Below are 10,735 nucleotides of genomic sequence, written 5' to 3' on the forward strand. Positions count from 1 at the left end.
TACATAGTTGTTATATCCCTGGTGGGTTAGGGCGGTACACTACATAGTTGTTATATCCCTGGTGGGTTAGGGCAGTACATTACATAGCTGTTATATCCCTGGTGGGTTAGGGCAGTACATGACATAGTTGTTGTATCCCTGGTGGGTTAGGGCAGTACATTACATAGCTGTTATACAGTATCTCTGGTGGGTTAGGGCAGTACATTACATAGTTGTTATATCCCTGGTGGGTTAGGGCAGTACATTGCATAGTTGTTATATCCCTGGTGGGTTAGGGCAGTACATTGCATAGTTGTTATATCCCTGGTGGGTTAGGGCAGTACATTACATAGTTGTTATATCCCTGGTGGGTTAGGGCAGTACATTACATAGTTGTTATATCCCTGGTGGGTTAGGGCAGTACATTACATATTTGTTATATCCCTGGTGGGTTAGGGCAGTACATTACATAGTTGTTATATCCCTGGTGGGTTAGGGCAGTACATTACATAGTTGTTATATCCCTGGTGGGTTAGGGCAGTACATTACATAGTTGTTATATCCCTGGTGGGTTAGGGCAGTACATTACATATTTGTTATATCCCTGGTGGGTTAGGGCAGTACATTACATAGTTGTTATATCCCTGGTGGGTTAGGGCAGTACATTACATAGTTGTTATATCCCTGGTGGGTTAGGGCAGTACATTACATATTTGTTATATCCCTGGTGGGTTAGGGCAGTACATTACATAGTTGTTATATCCCTGGTGGGTTAGGGCAGTACATTACATAGTTGTTATATCCCTGGTGGGTTAGGGCAGTACATGACATAGTTGTTATATCCCTGGTGGGTTAGGGCAGTACATGACATATTTGTTATATCCCTGGTGGGTTAGGGCAGTACATGACATAGTTGTTATATCCCTGGTGGGTTAGGGCAGTACATTACATAGTTGTTATATCCCTGGTGGGTTAGGGCAGTACATTACATAGTTGTTATATCGCTGGTGGGTTAGGACAGTACATTAAATAGTTGTTATATCCCTGGTGGGTTAGGGCAGTACATTACATAGTTGTTATATCCCTGGTGGGTTAGGGTAGTACATTACATAGCTGTTATATCCCTGGTGGGTTAGGGCAGTACATGACATAGTTGTTATATCCCTGGTGGGTTAGGGCAGTACATTACATAGTTGTTATATCCCTGGTGGGTTAGGGCAGTACATGACATAGTTGTTATATCCCTGGTGTTATGGGGTGAAGAGATTAATAATAACATATTTGGCGGTGTATGGCACAGAAGATGTCAATGAGAACATCCCTTGTGGTCCTTGATAGTGAAGAGGCTAACAGTATGTGCCATCCCTTGTGGGCTAGAGAAGTGATGGGGTCAATAGTGGCTTCCCTGGTGGTCTGTAGACCATTCATACACAGATATAAGGACATGTCTGTGTAATCTACAGGACACCATTAAGGATAGAGGAGCGTAATACTTTGTGTTACTCCCGTAGTCACCCCTTACCCTCTGGCTGTACAGGTTATACGAACATGACAATTACATGTATACAGCCACCATACATTACAGATGGCCTCGGTATCCCATACTTTAGGTGGTATTGTCTTCTATGGACATGTAGGACGTAGGTTCATACGGCGTATGGGTCGCTGACACAGTCGCTCTGTTACAGGAGCCTGGCATACGTGACCTTTCACCCCGCTCTGGGCCTGAAGGGATCGTGTGTTTTACATGTTGCTCTGGTTTAGAGGTTCCTCTGTTTTTTATTTTCCTCTCTGGCTGCAGGGAAATTTGTCTCTCCGCCAAGATGTCTCATCGAGCAGAACGAGGCAGGAAAACACACATTTCTACACACACAGTTTGAGACTGTTCCTTTTCTGGTGGGATTCTGACATCTTGTGATTTATGAAGACTTGTTGTATCATTCAATTTCCTCTTTATTTTCATGATTGGGGTCTGGACAGAGCCAACATAGAAACCTCATACACCGGCTACCTGTGCCGAATGGCCTCCAAGAGGAAGAGAAGAAATATTTTCTTTTCTAGGAATCAGATTCTTTCTTGCGTGCTTCCCAAATTATCACCAATTTAGATAAACCAGAAATCTCCAGCGCGGTAGCTGTGCATTACCCCGAAGGATCCATGTTTGTTTCTTGATACTACGAGCTCTCCCGGCCAGGAGACCACTATTTAAATGGAGATTTCTTGTGAATTTTTGATGTTTTTTCTAGGAGGTCTCCACTCTGGTTAATACATGATGGTCCTAAACAATGGTTCCCCCTTGACTGACGTTGTAGAATGGGAAATGGGTTTTGTTAATAAGACCTTTAATTGGGCAACTTTTTTGGTAATGACTCCCAAAAAGTGGTGAGTAGTACCAAGGGTTCCTCTACGGTTGAGGAGCAAAAACCCCAATACAGTGGATGTCTTTTGTGACTAGTATGAAACAGTTTGCTCCATCTGGAGGAGAGCTGATGGACATACTCTTTCCAGGGACCATTGCCTGTAAGCAGGGTCGGATTGAGGTTCTTCAATGTATGAACGTGGAGAGGTTCACTGTCAAGTCAAGTGTGCCAGAATAGTGCACTCCAAGATAGAAGTGACCCAAAAAAGGAGAGAAGTCTACAAGAAAACACTCATCCAGGGACAGCCCTCAACATGTACTTAAGACATGGCCAGGGACAGTGGTAGTGTGGACTATGCTTGGTGCCACAGAATCTGAGTGGACCTAACTTTTTGCACTCTTCGTCCTATGCTCAAAGCTAAAGGTGCTTTGGTGGTCTAGTGCAAATCTGCCATGTTGGATAAGACTTATGGCAATATGGGCTCTACCAGGAGCCACTATAGCTGAATGGATCTAAGAAACAGGAGAAACAATGGTACATTGAAATATATAAAAGTGACCCAAGTGAATGGAGAGAGAAGTTTCTCCATAGAATATTGTCAAGACCAGAAAAGGCAAAACTGTTCGTAACACCCAAATCCTCATGGCTGTCCATGGCAAGACCCTAAAGGGAACATAGTAACGCTTCCCATTCATCTTGCAGTGACCTATTGTCTTGACTAAAGCCTACCGAAGCATCTCCTGTTATTTCAAGAGACCAGTGGCTGCCATCTTGAATACGACTTCAGAAAGATAGCCAGATTGTGAGTCGCAGTATGGTCAGAAGCTGAGAGGACCTAACAGACAGAAGAAACAACAGGACAGTTTGCAAAAGGCCCCATTCCCTTTGACCCCAAAGGGAATGGAGAGAGAAATCTGCCCATAGTTTATTGGAGAACCAACAGAAGAAGGAAGCCACCACAAACAACCAGCATATAAGTTCTGTGTAAGTTGGTAGTAGCTATATACTCAAACCTTCACGTGCATATGGTTTCCATTTGTGTTGTAACTTTTTGTACCCTGTGACCTATTCAGTCGACAAAGTCTTTGATGGACCAGTGCCCGCCATCTTGAAATCTGTCCTCTTGACTAAGCCTTCAGAAGGAAAGAGTCAGACCGTTGGAGGCTTTTGACTCATCATAACAAAATCCACTGGTGCTTGTTCATAGATTTCACCTTCTCGTGTTCTATGTCCAAGAATTATCTATAATTACAGACGAAATATCTCTTCAAAGGAATGAATCACTCTTCATAATTTGTCTCCTCTGACGTTTTCTTGTTTTCTTAGCCTTTTCAGCTCATTGAACATGACTGTTGTCTTTGACATACGGACATATTGGGTAAAGATGAGAATGGCTTTCTGACAATTCTGCTACAAATTACTATGTCCCGCAGCAAATCACACGGATAATTTAGATTTCTGGATATTTAGTTGTAACCGGGTAAGACAAGTTCTCAGGTAGTTCCAAGTTTAACTACAGCTCAGCTAATACAGAACAGTTAATTAAATACATTAGAGGGAAGCGGAATAGCAGAAGGCATTGAAGTGGGTTGGCCGGAGATCTAGAAGGAAGACTATGTGCCATTGTGTGTCAAAAATAAGAAAAATCCAACAAAACCAAGATCTAAATTTAACATCGAAAATTGCTCCCATTTCATCCAACAAACAAAGCTTGAAGTCATAGAGTTGGTAGATTTACAGACTAGAACGTTAATGGAAATTGCAGATGATAGACTGATGGCTTCCAATACGGTTGTCCTTCAACAATTTCGCGTACGGTGGATATTTTCCTTCCTTTATAACCTGAAATACTGAATTTAAGTTCTCGGGTCTCGTAAAAAAAATTTATACATATATGTATCTTGGCTGGAAGGTGGAGGAAAGGCGAGAGTTTGTAGTCTTCTATAAGGGTGAAGAACTTAAAGGAATGTTGGTTCAGGAAGAACGTGCAAGAAGAGGAATAGGCCAAGCTGTTCTGAGGAAGTTGTAATCCATCCAGACTGAAGTGTCCAAACCTGAAACCTGCCGGAGTGTTAAAGACATTTTAAGGCAACTTGGCTAGGATGGAAGTCGGTTATGGAAGGCGATCTAGTAGTTCTAAGTCTATTTTTGTCATCCGAAGACTATGGAAATCTGGTCATCTTTTTGAGCACCTTTGGCCACCATCTTTGTTGGATGTTGGGAACTGCTTTGATCCCCAAATCCTCGTTCCTTATCTAATATGTAAGGAATTGGTGTAATGCACCATTGTTGCTAAGATCTAAGGTACCACGTGAAGTTGTATAGACAAAGATAACCTTGGAGAATTTTACAAATCTGTATTAACACTTGGACAAATAGAGAGTTTGGCATTGGGTACCCCTTATGGGTATCCAGATAGTAGTGCCATGGTCTTCTTCGATGGCAGACACTACACATTGAGTTGTTTTTAGTTACAATTCTGTGTTCGTTATGGATACTACATACTGGTGTGAAAGATGGACTCCCCAAAACAAATGGCACCAATTCTCAGAATGATTGATGAGCCAAAGTTGAGGATTGGAAGGTTCAAAGGAGGAAAAATAATAGACAATCAATGATACTCTCCTTCCTTTACCTCCTGGGCTCCCACGCCGTGTCTAGCTCTCCATTATGGTTGCCTTCGGTAAAATTTCCTCACCAATCCTCCAGGACCAACATCGTCACCCAGGAGGTCAGAAGAGGCCAACAGATGAGGGAGCCCGGGAGAGGTGAGTGATGGTGAGTATCAGTGTTATTAGTTATCCACACCTCCCCTGAGCCTCCCATTATTATAGTCTGGGATCTCAAGAGATCCTGGAGTAGAGTCATAGCACTTAAGGAACCTCACAAGTTTCGCCTACTTCTGGTAATAACCCATAACGCTATCACAATGTGCAGTTTTACATGAGACGTGATTGCCTTTATATGAAGTACAAGGGGTTAAATCACAGCTCTGCTACATTATACATTAGATTAAACCCCTTCCAACATGAAGAGTCTCCCGTCTAGTAGATGTGTATTAGAAATACAAACAAGTAAATCACAATTATAAGCAGGATTTCTACCTCAGATCTAGACCGCATTAACCAAGTGTGGCTGATGTCTCGCTGTGAGAATACCTGGAGCCATCGGGCAGACATGTCGAAACTTCACTTTCTAAATCACCTTCATTAAATAACCCATCGGAGCGAGAGCTCGACTGTTTCTCGTTGCTCTGGATAATGGACCTTGGGAGTATCCTTTTCATTTCTAACCTCTTATACATAGCAGGACATACATCACCGAAGTGTCTGGAAGGTTTTTGCTGTTTTTGGTTCACTTTGGTCTTTTGTCAGCTCTTCTGAACCAAATGTGTTAACCCATCGGTAATGTCCTCCAGGAAATGGGGGCTGTGAAGGTCAAGAACCTTGTAGGGATGCAAGAGATGGGGCATCAGTGATCCCACGTAATACTCTAATGGAAGACACCTGCCACCAACTATAACCACATTACATCCCCCCAAATGTAGTGTACAAGGGCAGAATGAAGAGTACTTGAGGCTTGGAAGAAAATTCCAGAAGATCTACAATAACATGCCTGGGATAAAGAAAAAATCTAAGGGCAGAAGATGGGCCATAGGGTCATTTTACTATGTTACTACTAGAGATGAGCGAACAGTGTTCTATCAAGTACATGTTCGATCGGATATCAGGCTGTTCGATGTGTTCAATTCGAATCGAACATCACGTGGCAAACTCCCAAAAAATTTGATTCCCCTCCCACCTTCCCTGGTGCTTTTTTTGCACCAATAACAGCGCAGGGGAGGTGGGACAGGAACTACGACACCGGAGGCATCGAAAAAAATCGGAAAAAGTCATTGGCTGCCGAAATCAGGTGACCTCCATTTTAGACGAATAGTGGATTTCAAATCCGGGTCATATGAGAATGTGAACTTTGTGACTATGAGACAGGGATAACTGTACAGGCAGGGATAGCTAGGGAGAACCTTTATTTAGGGGGGAATGTTATTAAATAAATAACTTTTTGGGGCTCTATCGGGTGTGTAATTGTGATTTTTGTGACATAAACTTTTTCCAATAGGAATGCATTGGCCAGCGCTGATTGGCCAGAGTACGGAATTCGACCAATCAGCGCTGGCTCTGCTGGAGGAGGCGGAGTCTAAGATCGCTCCACACCAGTCTCCATTCAGGTCCGACCTTAGACTCCGCCTCCTCCGGCAGAGCCAGCGCTGATTGGCCGAAGGCTGGCCAATGCATTCCTATTGGTAGCAGTGCTGAGCCAGTTCTGCTCAACTACACTGTGTGCCGGTCAGCCCATCTGATATAGCAGTGCCGAGTGTGGATATAGGAATCCATAGGAATGCATTGGCCAGCGCTGATTGGCCAGAGTACGGAATTCGACCAATCAGCGCTGGCTCTGCTGGAGGAGGCGGAGTCTAAGGTCGGACCTGAATGGAGACTGGTGTGGAGCGATCTTAGACTCCGCCTCCTCCAGCAGAGCCAGCGCTGATTGGCCAGAGTACGGAATTCGACCAATCAGCGCTGGCCAATGCATTCCTATGGATTCCTATATCCACACTCGGCTTTGCTATATCAGATGGGCTGACCGGCACACGGTGTAGTTGAGCAGAACTGGCTCAGCACTACTACCAATAGGAATGCATTGGCCAGCCTTTCGGCCAATCAGCGCTGGCTCTGCCGGAGGAGGCGGAGTCTAAGGTCGGACCTGAATGGAGACTGGTGTGGAGCGATCTTAGACTCCGCCTCCTCCAGCAGAGCCAGCGCTGATTGGTCGAATTCCGTACTCTGGCCAATCAGCACTGGCCAATGCATTTCTATGGGGAAAAGTTAGCTTGCGAAAATCGCAAGCTGACAGGGATTTCCATGAAATAAAGTGACTTTTATGCCCCCAGACATGCTTCCCCTGCTGTCCCAGTGTCATTCCAGAGGTGTTGGCATCATTTCCTGGGGTGTCATAGTGGACTTGGTGACCCTCCAGACACGGATTTGGGTTTCCCCCTTAACGAGTATCTGTTCCCCATAGACTATAATGGGGTTCGAAACCCGTTCGAACACTCGAACAGTGAGCGGCTGTTCGAATCGAATTTCGAACCTCGAACATTTTAGTGTTCGCTCATCTCTAGTTACTACCAGTAAAACGGGGAAAAATAAAAAATTCCATAAGTTTTCAGTAGAAGATGAAAAATTAACTATACGGAGAATGAGAAAATTAGGGCCCGTTCCAGAATTTTGCTCCGAATTTGGGCCATCATTTTACCTCCCATTATTTGCAATGAACGGAAGAGGTTGAAGCAGGACGCTGAAAAAAATAAGCCTTCCGCTTGATCTTGCTGCAGATTTTGCGGCTGACTTAACCACAAATACTGCGTTGCGAACCACTCTGTGGATTAGGCTAATTCATCTAATCATTGGGGGAAAGCCGTGGTGGAAAGCCAAAGTTCGTCTTCTGTTTTTCACTGCGAGGGGGTCATAGGAGCAGAAATGGAAGAAGAATTTGAGGCAGAGGTCTACCCAATTTCTTCTTACATTTCCGCCATGTGTCTGTTTTCTAGAACAGCATCACAATGAAATATGGATAAGAGGGTTTCTTAAAGGGGACAGTCTACTACAAAGACCTAAAAACTATCATTTAAGAAAAGAAACAGGTACCAATGGCCTCCTTAAAAAAGGCCCTGACATAGGGAAGAAGAGAGTTACGAGGAGTCTGATGATTCTTCATAAATCAGATGGACATCCAAGCACCAGAATGAAAATCTATGCCAGTTAGGACCATTCTATATCGCGCCAGAATACTGGCATACAATATAATGAGGCTTCCCTAACCTAGCCCGCCCCTCCATCCATATCACACAGTTTGGCAAGTTATACGTAAATAGGGGGGTTGTGGTGTACATTTGGGTGGTCAATTCGTCCTGTGAAAATTGGCCATTTTTGGACAACATGAATTTGATGTCTACGGCCAGATTGACATTGTATCGATCTTCTATAAGATACAATGCAGAATTCCATAGCCATAAAATGCAAAAAAAATCATGAAAAAATTGCCATATAAAAACAAAAATGTAACTATGAATAAAATCTAATTTTAACTGGAGATGTCGACGGGAAAAGCAAATCGAAATTTGAACAGAATATTTGATAAAAACGAACATTTTTGGTTTCTCTGAAATCTGGTTGAACTGGTGTTCTTCTGCGTGTTGTTAATATTTTTCAGATGCTCCTGACCATGCTTAATGATTTTATTTTATTTTCAGAGCTGGAAATTCTACAACTTCCATGCGTTCCAGGCAATTATCTGCAGAGACTTGAAATCCGATGTTCTGCTGACTACTGGGATTCCTCAGCCCTGCTCCTCCGCAGTCAATGTTACGATCCTATAATTTCTACAGGGAAACAAATACTCGTGAACACGGGGTCGGAAGTCCATGAACTACCTTGTAGGCATTATAGGAGTTTATAGAAATTGAATCCACTTGGCTTTGCATTCCAGTGTGAGTATTACCTCCAGTGCTGTGCGCCATTCCTCCAAGAAATCCTCATTAGAAGTGCTGTTGCCTTTCGGTAACCTCTCCAATTATTGAGGCCCATCGTATGGGCCTTGCTGGATTGTCGTGACTCTAGACTTGGACTTTTTGGAAAAAGCAATTGATCAATGTCCTCTCATATTTTTGTATGGCTGTGGGTCACTAATACATTCCAGATAAAATTTTCAGCCAACTAATGTGTTAAAGGGATCCTATCATTGAAAATTTTTTTTTTTTTTTTCTGAGTATCACATAGGAATAACCTTAAGAAAGGCTATTCGTCTCCTACCTTTCGTCGTCTTCTCCGCGCCCCCGTTCACCTAACATCCAGGTTCTTGTCTGTATGCAAATTAGTTCTCTTGCAGCATTGGGGGTGGTCCTCCGCACTCAGACAACATTGGGGGTGGCCCCAATGCTGCGATACAACTCGCTCCAGCGCCGCCTCCATCTTCGTCAGGAACGTCGTCTTCACCGTCTTCTTCCGTCTGAGTGAGAGTGAAAAGCATGCGTAAGTCGTCTCTGCCCGCGGGCCGTGAGCAGAGTCAACTTCGCATGTGGGCGGCCATTTTTTGCACGCATGCGCAGTACGCTCCTTTAGATCTGTACTCAAGCGCGAAGGACCGTCCCCAATGCTGCGAGAGAACTAATTTGCACACCGACAAAAAACGGGATTTTAGACGAACGGGGGCAGAGAAGACGTTGAAAGGTAGAAGACGAATAGCCTTTCTTAAGGCTATTCCTATGTGGTACTTGACTTTCAATGATAGGATCCCTTTAATTTGTAATTTGTGAATTATTCAAGTCACGGGAATCTTAAGCAGCCAAAAACGCCTAGTGGTGTCATATATCCAAAAAAAGAAAAATCCATGGCCCGCACATCCCAGTTTTATACATTGATCCAGCAAATTCTACAATACTGAACATGAGGTTCTTAGTATACATACTGATCAAGGTGTATAAGCCCACTAGCCACTTCATGGCGACCTCTTTATAGTGGGTCCCTGCTCTACTGGGCGCTCTACTGCACAGCAACCGCCACAACCGCAACACAGTGCCCACAGGGAAGCAACCCAGTTTTCTGGCAACACCTCGCCATCAGACCAAGCCCCCAGGCTCTGGGTCACACCGCCCAACAGGCACAGAACCACAGGAGCAGCAGACCATGTGAACACATCTGAAAAATTCACCTTACCACATTGCCCCAGTGAGAGGACTGAGAGCCGTGTTGCGGTTGTGGCGGTCACTGTGCAGCGTTGCACCCAGTAGAGTAGGGACCCACTATAAAGAGGTTGCCGTGAAGTGGCTAGTGGGCGTATACACCTTGATCAATATGCATACTAAGAACCTCATGTTCAGTATTGTAGAATTTGCTGAGAAGCGCTAGATCAATGTATAAGACTGGGATGTGCGGGCCATGTCTTTTTCTCTTTTTGGATACACGGTATAGTAATTTTTGGGCGTCACATAAAATGAACCTGATTCAAAATCTATAGTAGAGTCCTCCAACCCTCCAATCTTTTTCATAGTCCCACTGTCCTCTTGGTGTCTTTTCGGTTGCAGTCGCTTATCTTTCAATTGACAACATTTTGACATCAATTTTTGGACGTTCATATATCCAATCCATAGATCAGAAAAAATTGCTTCAGTTTGTCCATTGGGTTGCGTAGTCGATAAAAACTGTTTTCCAAAAAGTTCAGAATATGAACTAGAAGAAGCGACACTGAGCTAAACAATCCCCTGTTGTTCCTGTTCCAAAGCTGCCCTGGTTCCCCACCCGTCTGTTTTTCCAGTTGGGAAATACCGATCAGTTGAT

Source organism: Leptodactylus fuscus, chromosome 1 (genome assembly GCF_031893055.1).
Source record: "Leptodactylus fuscus isolate aLepFus1 chromosome 1, aLepFus1.hap2, whole genome shotgun sequence".
Taxonomy (NCBI): domain Eukaryota; kingdom Metazoa; phylum Chordata; class Amphibia; order Anura; family Leptodactylidae; genus Leptodactylus; species Leptodactylus fuscus.